This window comes from Ictidomys tridecemlineatus, chromosome 13 (assembly GCF_052094955.1).
Source record: "Ictidomys tridecemlineatus isolate mIctTri1 chromosome 13, mIctTri1.hap1, whole genome shotgun sequence".
Lineage (NCBI taxonomy): Eukaryota > Metazoa > Chordata > Mammalia > Rodentia > Sciuridae > Ictidomys > Ictidomys tridecemlineatus.
This window is the reverse complement of record NC_135489.1, coordinates 15,958,850-15,971,483: the sequence shown is the minus strand read 5'-3', so window position 1 is coordinate 15,971,483 and position 12,634 is coordinate 15,958,850.

The following is a 12,634-nucleotide window of genomic DNA, read 5'->3' as shown; positions in this document are numbered from 1 at the left end:
TTTTAAATCTCCCGTTCATCATGTTTACCAAGTATCACTGGTTTTATTTTTGTTTGGGGGTTTGTTGTCTTTTTTTTCCTCAAAACTTCCTTGCCAATCTTAGAGAGGTCATCCCCCACGCCAGATTTGGTCGGCAAAAGGCTAAGATGAACTGGAGAGTTTGCCTTCCCTTTGCCGCAGGCCACGGATGCTCCCGGGCTGCATTTTATCAGGGTGTTTGCACGTCAACAGGCTGAGAAGCTTCCTGACAAAGGTTTACTTTCTTCATTTAGGAAAATCACATCTGAAACCTTAGAGAGATTTATCTTGTTCTGGTTTTGATTGTCGAAGATCCACAAAAAGGTGACATGTCCTTTGTCATTCCTTCTAACACTATGTCCATTCAAAGCTTCTACCAAGTGAGGCCTAGGGAACTGGGAAGACGAATCTCCTCTTCCAGCCCCTGTTCTCTACCTCGGAGGCCTCCTGGGCCTCTCTTCCCAAGAACTTGATCCTGGGTTTTGTCAACTGAAGCCCACGCAGCTGCTGATGGAGGGTAGGCCCTGGGGAGGGTCCACTCTCTGGCAGCACACACCCAAAGATGAAAACATCTTCCAGAACCAGGCTAAGCTTTCTGTACCCGTGGCCTTGCAGGTAGGGAGGACCAGGCTCCCAGACAGGTGGCAGCATTGCTAGGAAAACCCCATCTAGACTGTCACTGCTTGCATCATCTCCAGGGAGCAGACGTCCGTGGGACGTTTTCTCTGTGACATCAGCTCCTGACCCTTGAGGACTCCCACGTGCCCAGCCCAGGTCAGCACCAGAATCCCTTCATTTGAGAGAGGCTCTTCCCGACGAGGAGAACTGTCTTGAACTTGTTGTAAGTGGAGTGACATCACTTATCTGTGAGGTCTGGTGGTTCCTGGCACCCATCTGGGGCAGCTGAAGTAAATAAGGAGGAATTTGTGAATGGATGTTAGATGGGAAAGGCCAGAAATCTGGGTTCAGGCCTTGAGCCTACGCTTTGGTCAGTTGATGGGATGGTGATGCCGGAAGCACTCTGCAGAGCTTCCCCGGGTGCACAGTTCCTCCTCCTGCCTCTGCCACCAAGTGCCCCAGCCCTGAAAACCTCTCCCTGGGGGTCACTCCCAAATCAGTCCAGAAGGAGTGTGGTCTGATTGGTGGGATCTAGATCACATGCCCATGGCTAGCTGCAAGGGCAACTGGGAAATGTAGTTTTCAGGATTCTAGCTTGGGAATGTGGGACCCTATCAAAGCTGAGAGATGGTCACAAAAGAGGTGGTGAACACAGGTAACAGCTGTCCCCTCCTCCGCTGGACCAAAAAGAATTTCCCCTTTGATTTCTGCCTATTCCTGCCTTAGAGAACAGTCGGCACCAGCCTGGGATTCTGGGAGAGCAGGAGCCCAGGGACTGGTCTCCACAGCAGGTCGGCCCGTGTGTGCACAGCAAGGAGAGGGACCGCATCTAAGAGGTGACAACGTTTAGAAATCCTGCAGCAAAGCAGGATAATCAAGAGGAAGAATCCAAAAGGAAGAAAGCAATCATAGACTTCAAATTTGGTCTCTTAAAAACAGTCTCTCTTTTTTTTAAGTGCTGCGGGGTGGATTGCTGTGGGTGATTGAGCAATCTTTGTTGATGATCAGAGGTTCACTCACACACTAATGGGCATTTCAAACAGCACAGTACAATTTCCAGCCTCAGAATGCCCACCTTTCCATTCCTACTGGGGGTGTTTGATCATCACAGAGCATTTTAACCAAGCTTGGATACATGGGGAGTCATCTAGGCAGAATATGAGGACTGCAGTATTCACTTCCTCAGCCACGGGCGGGTGTGATCAGAACACCTGAAGAACTCTGTGAGGGAGACCCACCACCAGGAACCCTGGCCCCTCCCCCAGCAAGAGAGAGATGTTTGCATGGGCACCAAAAAGTCTCCTAGCTCCACGTCTCGGATTTTGTGTCTTCCAATTAACCGTCTCAAATGAGACCCAGATAAAAACTAGAATCCTCTCTCCATTTTCTTTGTCTTCCCACCTTCTCTGTGTGTCCCCCATAAATTATACAACATAGCCAGGTGGACAGAGGCAGATCATTATCGTATGATAAAGAGAGCTGGCAAGACAGGCCAAAGCAGTGATCCAAAGATTCAGAGCCAAGGTCTCTGTGATGTTTTTAAGATTGCCTTCACAAAATGGCTGCTGAAGCTCCAATCAACACACCCTGGCTTCCTTCAGGAAAAATAACAGAAAACAGAAAAGAGAGGGGCCCATATCATGAAAAGAAAGCTTTCTCAGAAATCTTCAACCTTTGTGTTTTTGTCATAATGTGTGACATGGCCTCTTCTCGCAGCAAAGGAAGCTGAGAAATGTCATATTTCAGCTGGGGACAGGGCTACTCTATCATTCTATCCACCTCCCCACCCCCCATCCCCCAATAAAAAAAATCCCCAAACACCAAAACTTCCTTCTCTTAATAAGCAAAAGAAGAGGAAGGCGTTGGGTAGGCAGCTAGCAATGTTTGCCATGTCCACTATTCCGAGATTAAATCCTGGGAAAGAACCAGGCTGGACACGGTGGGTCTCAAGCCACAGTGACCAGGAGGCTCCAGGACAGTATGGCTCCAGGCTTACCCAGAAGCTGCCGGGTCCCAGGCCTCCTGAATCCCGAGGACCAGGAGCTCACGGCACAGACACTGTGACACTTTCTCCACGGCCTTGCCTTGCCTTTATCTCTGGAAAAGAGAGACAGTGATGGCAACCAGGTCTCCTAAGGCTGGACGCCACCTTCATTTATAAACTAAACCCGAGACATGATGCTTCCCAGTACCCGTTTACAGGGGCCAAGCCTCCTCCTGCTCTCCCGCCTCTGCGTGTGTAGGGACCCCGCGTGGCTGATGCGCGTGTCTGGGGGGCAGTTTGCACTCCTCACTCACAGGGCCCCCAGGAGCGGGGGGGGGGGGCTGGAGACAAACGGCCCCCCGAGGGCAAGATGGACTTCAGCCGAGGGGACCCACACACGGCTCTTCTTTTCCTTGAGCTCCGACTCTACACTAATTGCCAGATGACGGGTGACTGTGTCCACATGACTCTTCATTCCGCAGGCCTTCAGGAATGAACGCCAGAGCGGTTAGGATTCCCGTGGCTGTTGGTAACTGCAAGCTCTCAATTCAAATTGGCACACAAGATCGATGGAGTAGCTCATAACAAAGAACTCCAGAGGGGACGGGGTGCTCGGGTTTGTTCAATTTAATTCTGTGACTTGAATATATCTCCAGGGGCATGCGGGTCTTTCTCTTCTTTTCCCACTCTGCCAGCAGCAGTTCAGATTTGTCTTTAAGTGGACTTTCCTCACGGCACGGTCACACGATGGCTGCTGGAGTCCCAGGTATTACATCCAGACATGACAACATTCAGAGGAAGAAAGGGACATCTCTTTTTAGGCTTCACACCATAGTGACCAAATCAGTTACATGTTTTCCCTAAACCTATCACTAAAATGGGACCAGACCACTATGATTAGCCTCACCCAATGAGGATTTTTCCTGAGCAGTCCTATGGGAGGAAGGCACGCATCTACAAAACTAAGGCTCCCAGTAAGGAAGGAGGGTGGCACTGAGCTGGGATGGACCCTTGACAGCTTCGGCCGTTTGCATGAACTTCATCTGTGACTTCACACAACCCTGTTTCTATCACTAACAGCAACTTAAAAAGTCAGTCACTGCAATTCAGTGCAAATGGTCTAGGTTTCATTTCACCCTCAGAGGCTCCCAGGAAGTCCTTCTGGATGGTGTTTAAGACCTCAGGACTTTCAGAGCCAGCAGCAGCCGGTTCCTGGGCCCCAGGTGCTGACAGCGCAGCCAGGGTGGACAGGCACGGCTCTCTGCCTGGCTGTCTCTGCCCTGCTCCTCTCTCCCTGCAAGACGAGCGTCAACTTAATTGCTGCCTGAAGGCACCGCAGACATCTACAGAGATGAGAAGGAAACACAGCTTCCAGTTGGGCTTGCCTCCACCTGGCAGGGTCCCAAGATGCCTCCATACAGACAGTGTGAGTGGACGGGCTGGGGTTGAACTCATTAAAAACAAAACCAAAAAGCAAGCCAGATTGCAGAAGGAACGGCACTAACGCCTGGGGACAGAGGGGAGGGGAAGGTGGATAACGTGAAACTGATTTCACTCAGGAGTCAGAAACTGGCAGCCTCCTGCTGGGATCTGCTCCTAGATATGCTGGTGGCCTGGACAGTGTCTTAAAAATTAGAATAGCAAGAGACATTTTGACATCAAGAGAAGTCATATAAAAACTCACCTTTTGCAAACAAGACCTGCCATTGGGGTCTTCTTTTCTAGGAGACTCCGTGACTTAAATACATCTTCAGCACCCACAGGGCGGGTGCTCGCTTTGCCACAGACCCCACCCACCCATCATGCCCCCGCTGACGTTCACATCGCCCACCTGCCCACTGTGGACACTTGAATTTGTGATCCCAGTTGAACCTCTGTATGTGAGGGGCAATGGGACTGCCCCATGGTTTGTCCAAAAACCTGGTTTAAACTGCCCTTCCTGCTGCCCTCCTCCAGTGGTGTGCCCCGTGTCTTAAGGAAGTTTGCTCCCCTTGCTGGTTTGGAAGATCCACTCCTTCCTTGGCAGGTCAGTCTCACCACCGAACGAGGTGTGACTGCGGGACAAGGCGACCCACCCCAGAATGCTGCTGCTGAGCAGCTCCCAGCCAGCGAGTGGACAGGGCCCTGACAGAGCCAGGGAGGGGTAGGGGTGGACCCTCTGCTTCTGGGGGTTCCTTTGCCAAGAACACTCACTGGATCTCAAAAGGAACCAGGAAGCGGGACTTAGGTAGAAGCTTGCAAGTATGAGGGTCTGCGTGGCCCAAGCCCCACTTGGCCCCTCTGCTCGGCTCCACCTGATCTTGTGGCACTACATGTGCTTGCGACGGGCTGATGGTGCTTTTCTCATGGAATAACCATCATTATTTAGGGATTTTTAACTTTCCAAGTAGAAAATGTCACTGTTCTCTGGATATATATATATATATAGAGAGAGAGAGAGAGAGAGAGAGAGAAAGAGAGATTGGATTTGATTTGGGTTTGACTTCAAGAGATTCCATGATTTTTCTTTTTTGTTTGGTGGGTACTGGGACTGAACCCAGGGGTGCATGACCACGGAGCCACATCCCCAGCCCTTTTATTTATTTATTATTCATTCATTTTTAGACAGGGTCTAAGTTGTTTAGGACTTTGCTAAGTTGCTGAGGTTGGCCTCCAAGTTTCAGTCCTCCTGCATCAGCCTCCTAAACCACTGGGATTACAGGTACCAGCCACACCCAGCTCTTCATGATTTTGATGGGTGATAGATTTTAAGAAAAAGCGACATGAAGTGAGAAGCTCTCTGCCAAGTTTTGAAGGTGTCAATAATTGTCTAACTAACCCTGGCCCCCATGGGGCTAGGGCCTTTCCAGTAAGTATCTCTAACTCCTGTCTCCTAGCTGAGGGGACGGCTCCAGCTTCCTGTGCCCTAGAGGACTCACTTTCTTCATCTGGGGTTGGCCCAGAGCAAAAGATGTGACCCCAACCAGCCGCCACCTGAACCAGCAGCCAATGAGGGCTTCAAACGGAAGCGACATTGTTACAGGCTTTCTAGCATCAGGAGATGCCCGCTGTGCCCGGGGGGCTGTTAGGGTCACCCTGACACCCCCTCACTGTGGAACTGGTGGATAAGCACTGGTTCCAGAGGACCAAGGGAAGGAAACCCAAGGTGGCTACCTGGTTAGTGGGGTGATGTGGTCTTAGTGTCCGGTAGTTCCAACCAGGATTTCCCAGTTGGTTGATAGTTGCTGCTGAACCAGAAGGTGACATTCAGAACGAGCCCTTAGTTTGTGGGTAAGTCCAAAGACTAAGATCTGAGATTTTTCTTTGATCGTTTCATAGAAACTATGTGAAAATACTGGCCATTCTTTAAGTGCTTAATAGAATTCTTCTGGGAAACCACCTGGGTCTGGAGCTTCCTTGGGGGAGGTGGGGGTTAACCCTTGAATTCAGGTTCATGCACAGTCATGAGGCTCTTTCACCTTGATGGAGGCGGGTAGTCTGTGGATTTCAAGAATTAGTTCCTCTCTTACAAGTTGTCAAATCAGCAGCACAAAGTTGTTTGAATTATTCCCTTGTTACTTTAATATCTGCAGCACCCACAGCGATACCCGTTTCATTCCTGATGCGGGTGACACGCATCTCCCCATCTTGTGCTGCTCGCTGGTTTTACTAGAGGTTTTGGAATTTCATTGAGGTGGTTGCTGTTGTTTTAAGGAAACAGCATCTGTCAGTCCCTCCAGGCTCTAAAGCAAAACGCCTTAGCCTGGGGGATTATAAAGAAAGTTACAGCTCACAGTTCTGGAGGCTGGGAAGCCCGAGATCAAGGTGCCGGCAAATATGGTACCAGGAGCAGGTCCGCCTCTCCCAGAAGGCCCCTCTCTGCTGCCTCCTCCCTAGCAGAAGGACAGCCACACTCCCGTCAGCCTGGTTTACTGGGACACTGGCTCTGGGGAGGGTGGAGCCCTCCAAAGCCCCTCCTCTTACCATGACCACTGGGCAATAAGTTCTAACTTGGGACATTTGGGGGGTCACAACCAGACCACAGCCACCAGCATCTGGTTTCACTGATTTTCTGGATGGTCCCCCTGTTCTCAGTGCCATTGATTTCTGCTCTTGTCTTTACCACTTCCTTCCTTCTCTCTGTATTTTGCACTTTATAGAAAGCCCGTGGCCTTCAGAGGCGCTTTCTGAGATGTGCTGCTATTGTGGGTTTCTTTGTGGAACTTTCTCCCAGGTGGTCCCTGGGCACCTTTGCCCCACCTTCCCTACGTCTCACAGAGGTGATATACTTCCTGTTAACAGGTGGGTTTTCATGGCACATTCTGAGCTCTACCTCCGTGGACGTACCTCTAGCTCCTTTCTCCCATGAAGCTTCCATGACAGTCCTTTTTATTGTTGGCAGCTGTTTTAGTCAACTTATTTATTTATTTATTTTTGCTGCTGTGACCAAAAGACCTGACAAGAATAATTAGAGGAGGAAAAGTTTACCTGACGCTCACAGTTTCACAGGTCTCAGTCCATCAGTGGCCAACTCCATTCCTTAGAGCTGGGTGAGGCAGCCCTTCATGGTGGAATGTGGCAGGGGAAAGCAGCTCAGGACCTCACACGAGGAAGCAGGGCATGGATTCACTGATTAGCTGAAGGGTCTCCACCAATTGCTTCACCTCTACACCTTTTTGCATTGCCTTGCACATGAGCTTTTGGGGACACCTAATATCCAAACCATAACAGCAGCAATTGTCCATTTTCTCTTAATTTTTGAGTCACAGGTATCGTCTAGTTGCACCGACATTGGTGATCAAAGGTTTGTTTCCTTTGAACGGCAGCTAAGGAAAGAAAAGAGGAGAGGGAAGATGCAGCCTCATAGAACTATGTTTTTACAGGAAGTCCACCTCTGCGACTCTTTAAGAAAGAGCTTGTGAAGGATGTGTCTGTGGCTTCCCCAGGAGGAAGAGACCTTGTTTGAGCCTGAACTGAAGTTGCACCTGGACCCTCCAAATTGATGATGCAGTTGAGGATTTCAGAACAACCCTGAAGGTAGATGACAGCATGCAAATTACAAGATTAGTAATCTGAGGTACACAGTTTAAGAACCAGCATCAGGGCACCTTGGTTATGAGTTGGAAAACAGGAATAAAATCAATTTGTTCAACTCCAAGGCAAGTTCCAGTTTACTATACCAAGCAATCCTGCACTAATAGCCCAGAGTCAAAAAACCATCTTGGGATGGTTCTAGAAGCTGTCTGTTATAGGAAGCAGGTAAATAGCGCCAGTTCCCACCTAGGATCCTCAAGAATCAACAATATCTCAGTCACACATATGCTGTGTGAGGGTGATTATAGAAGTTACTGAACAATGGAATGTTACTCAGCATTAAGAGAATAAAATCATGGCATTTTCAGGTAAATGGATGGAGTTGGAGAATATTATGCTAAGTGAAGTTAGTTAATAAAAAAAATGCTGAATGTTTTCTCTGATAAATGGATACTGCTCTATAATGGGATGGTGGGGGGGAGCATGGGGAAGGGAGAGGGCAGGGAGGTAGGAAAGATGGTGGAATGAGATGGACATCATTACCTTAGGTACACATGTGAAGACATGAATAGTGTGGCTCTACTTTGTACAACCAGAGACATGAAAAACTGTGCTCTATATGTATACTGTGAATTGAAATGCATTCTGCTGTCATATATAACAAATTTGCATAAGTAAATAAATGATACAGAGTAAATTGACTTAAAATGTAGATATTTCTAGATGGATGGTGTATTGAAATACTTAAGCCATAAATACCTCAATATTATAAAATAATAGAGACTAAACTGAGTGGAAATCCTGTAGTCTGTATCAGCTGATATTGGAACTAAACTTACTACTTAATAAGTAGTAACCTTTGAAGGTTTCACAAAGGGCTACCATATATCAGGTATATAGTTTTTACTTCTCAGGCATCTAAAATTCTACATTTTTGTAGAATTTTTTGAGTATATTATTGTCCTACTCCAGGGTACATTTTATTTTATACACATTTTTTAATGGTACATTATAGTTGGGCTTATCTTATTTTTTAAAAAAAATGCAAACATTCACTCACAAGATATTTAAGAGGCTAAGTCAATTACATTCTCAATAAATCCACTTAGAACCAATTCCTTCCTAGCCGGAATGGTGGAGCAGCATGAAAACACAAGAGCGCGGGTTTCCACACACTCCTGATTTCCCTTGGACTGACCTTAAGAATTCCTGTGGTTGTGTTGACTGCCTGGGTGAGAATCCGAGTGGAAAGTGAAGGAATCCACCCGAAGGGAGGCCTGAAGTCCAAGAATTGCAGGTGGGCTCCTAAGGAAGGTCAGTCTTTGGCTGAGGAAAGGCTGTTCCTGGTGCTGGTGACCCTGGGAAGTGGGCCTTCTAGGAGAAAAGTCTAATGCACAGGAGGCAGGTGAAGTTCTCCAACTGGCCATCAGGTGGCACCCTTGGCCAGATGACTGAAGTGAGCTAGTCCCCAGATCCCAGTTTGAGGCTGGAGTTTGTTTCTGGTTAGGAGGTACAGGCTGGCAGCCCCAGGCAGGGTCTGCCTAAAGCCACCTTATCAAGTCAGTAGGACTGGGCTCCTGCCACTGCCCAAGAAATAATAATGATAATCTCTAAATCATTTGAAGGGAATGTTCCCTCACCCAAATAAAAACAAAGTAAGGCGCAGAGAAGGCAAAACAGGCCGCAATTTGAGTGCCCTGACAGCCAATGGAAATTGAGCGCAAAGTGTCACCGGCTGAAACTTGAGCCTCCAGCAGAGTTCTGGTTAACTGTCAGGAGGTCACATTTACTGAGGGCCTGTCTGCTTTAAAAGAGAATGAGTGGGGGGCGAAGGGTGAGGCAGGGGAAAATCAGAGAGGCCCTAGGGGTGATGAGCTTTGAACCAAGAGGAGGAAAATTCAAGGCAAGAGAAAAGGCACCCTCCAGCAGGGCTGGCTCTGCAGTGGGAAGGAAGCTGAGCTTCCCTGGGCCTCGGGCCTCACACAGGGCCTCCACTCCACCACACCTCGCTCAACCATCATGGAGTGAATCTAAGTGCTGGTTCTTTTCCCCAGGAGACCCGGCATTCTGGGCTTGTCTCTACCATTGGATAAAAAGGCACTGTCCACACTGAGTGACAGTACCAGGGAGGACCTGGGGAGGCCAAGCAGCTGGGCAGATCAGTGGTTTCCGAGCAGAGGGTCTCTAAGAAGATGACGGGGCCTGAGGTGGGTGAGTCCTGCAGATGAGCCTTGAAGCTGGGAGGGCAGTGGAATTGTGTCTAGGACAGACAGACATCCTGTGCAGCTAGGACAGTGGGCCCTCCGTATGTGAGGTGAATTGATACATTTTTTGACTCTAGTAGACCCAGTGGGCACAGGAGCTACAAGATGAAGATGGTAATTATTCCAACCTGAGAGCCTGAAGTGTGTGGAAGCAGCGAGAGCCTTGGGGGAGGCCTAGTTTTGTCTTGAGCAGCTTTACTGAGGTCTAAATCACATACCATACACGTCACCCAGGTACAGCACCACCTGAGAGCTTTTAGATTCACAGGTACGTGCACCCAGTGGCACGATTGAGAATGTTTTTATTGCTTCAAGAAAGTGCATCTTTTACCTGTCATCCTCCCTGTGTCCCCGTATGCTGGTATCCCAGCACTGAGCAAGCAAATACTTTGTCCCCAGAGATTCCCCTATTCTGGACTTTCATTTCAATCTTCACTCATATAACATATGGTCTTTTATGACTGGCCCCTTTCATTCGGCAAACTGTTGCCAAGGCCTGCCACCCTTGCTGGAGCATGTATCAGTATTCAGTCTTTTTACGTTTAAATGATGTTCCGTGATATGGATACGTACGTGTTCTGCTTATAAATCATCTGCTGACGAACATTTGGATTGTTTCTGCCTTTTGGCTACCATGAATAATGCTATCATAAACATTCAAGAATAAACCTCTATGTGATCATGTGGGTTTAATTCCTCTTGGGTTTAGAGTACCTGGGTCATGTGGTAACTGTTTAATCATTTGGAGAACTGCCAGGACATTTTCCGAAGCAGCTGGTTCATTTCCCATTCCCACCAACAGTGTCTGGGGATCCTAATTTCTCCCTATTCCCATCAACACTTCCTACAACCTTTGTTAATTCTAATTATCCTAAGATGTGTGACGTCGTATCTCATTGGGGGGTTTTGTGTTTTCCTGATTTTTTTTTCATGTGCTCATTTGCCATTTGTATATCTCCTTTGAGAAATGTCTATTCAGATCCTTTGCCCACTGTAAAAATCGGATTGTCTTTTTACTATCAAGTTGCAAGTGTTACGGTCTAGATGCAGGTACCTGCTCAGATGTGATTTGCAAGTATTTTCTTTCATTCTGTTGTCTTTTTACCTTATCGATGGTGTCCTTTGAAACACACAGTGTGACACTTTGATGAACTCCAATTCATCATTTTGCTGTTGTTCATTCTTTTGGTATCATATCTCGGACTCTTTCATCACATCCACCGTCATGAAGGATTTCTTTGTTTTCTAAGAGTTTTGTGCTTTTTGCTGTTGCGTTAATGTAGTTGATCCATTTTGAGTTAATTTTTGTGTGTGGTCTGCTATGCTTTGGATTTCAAGTGTCTTCCAAAGACCGTGTGTGAAAAGCTGAGTCTTCGGGGTAACACTACTGGGTGGTGGCAGAAACTTAAGAAGTAGTGTCCAGTGGGAAGTCCTCATGTCCTTGGTATGTACTCTTGAAGGGGATAGTGGGACCTCAGCCCTCTCCTCAGTCTCTCTCCCTGGCCACAGGGAAGTGTTTTTTTGCTCTGTCACGTGCTTCTGCCACAGTGTACTCTCTGCCTTGCCACAGGACCAAATACAACAAGGTCATCAGATTATGGGTGGATACCTCCAAAGCTGAGAGCCACAATAAATATTTTCTAAGTCACTGCCTCAAGTATTTGTCACAATAATGGAAATCTGATTAACACGTGGTATAAGGATCCAACTTCCCCCCTCTGCATGTGCATATCCAGTTGTCCAAGCACCACTGTGAAAAGACCATTCTTTCCCCCATTGAATGGGGGGAAAGAACCAGATGTCTGAGACTTCCCCTCCTTCCTCATCACCACCATAGGCACCTGCAATGCAGCTCCTCCTCCTAGAAGCAGTTTTCCTCTGCTTTGTTCTTGATAGAAAGTAGGTACTTTTAAAGTTGGTGGGTTCTGAGTGAATGACATACAAGAGTGTGCCCTGTCCAAAGCTGTGAAAGGCTTTCCAGGTCTCATGGTGGCCTGTTAGTATTTTTTGGCATCTTTGTCAAAAACCAGGTGAACACAGATGTACAGGTTTATTTCTGGACTCCGTTCTATTCACTTGATCTATATTTCTATCTTTAACCAATACCCCACTATTTAGATTATCGTTGCTTTGTGACAGCTTTCAAATCAGTTGGTGTGTATCTTTATTCTTTTATTCGGGATTGTTTTTGGTTATTCCTATTCTGGGTTTCTTTAAACTCCATATGGATTTTGGAATCAGCTCCTTAATCTGTACTAGAAAGTTAGTTGGGATTCTGATAGGGATGGTATTGAATCTGCAGACCAGTTTAGAACTATTGCCCTCTCAACAATGATGCTAACATTGGATCCATGCATATGGGATGTTTTTCTATATATTTAGATTTTCTTTCAACAATGTTTTATAGGGTTTAGAGTATAAGTTTTGCATTTTGGGTTAAATTTATTCCTAAGTATTTTATTTATTTATTTATTGGTGCTATTGTGGATGAAATTGTTTCCTTAATTTCATGTTTTTGGATTGTTCATTGCAAATATTTTGAAATCCAACTAATTTTTTGCATATTGACCTTGTATCTTACACCCTTGCCAAACTCACTTATTAGTTCTGAAGTTCAAAGTCGCAAAGTGAAAAGGCACAGGATGGATCAGTGAAGTGCAGCGTGCCTTGGTGTCACTTGAACAGAGAGCCAGGAGAGAGAGAGGGCTGCGGAGGTCAAGCCTGAAGGACAGGTGGG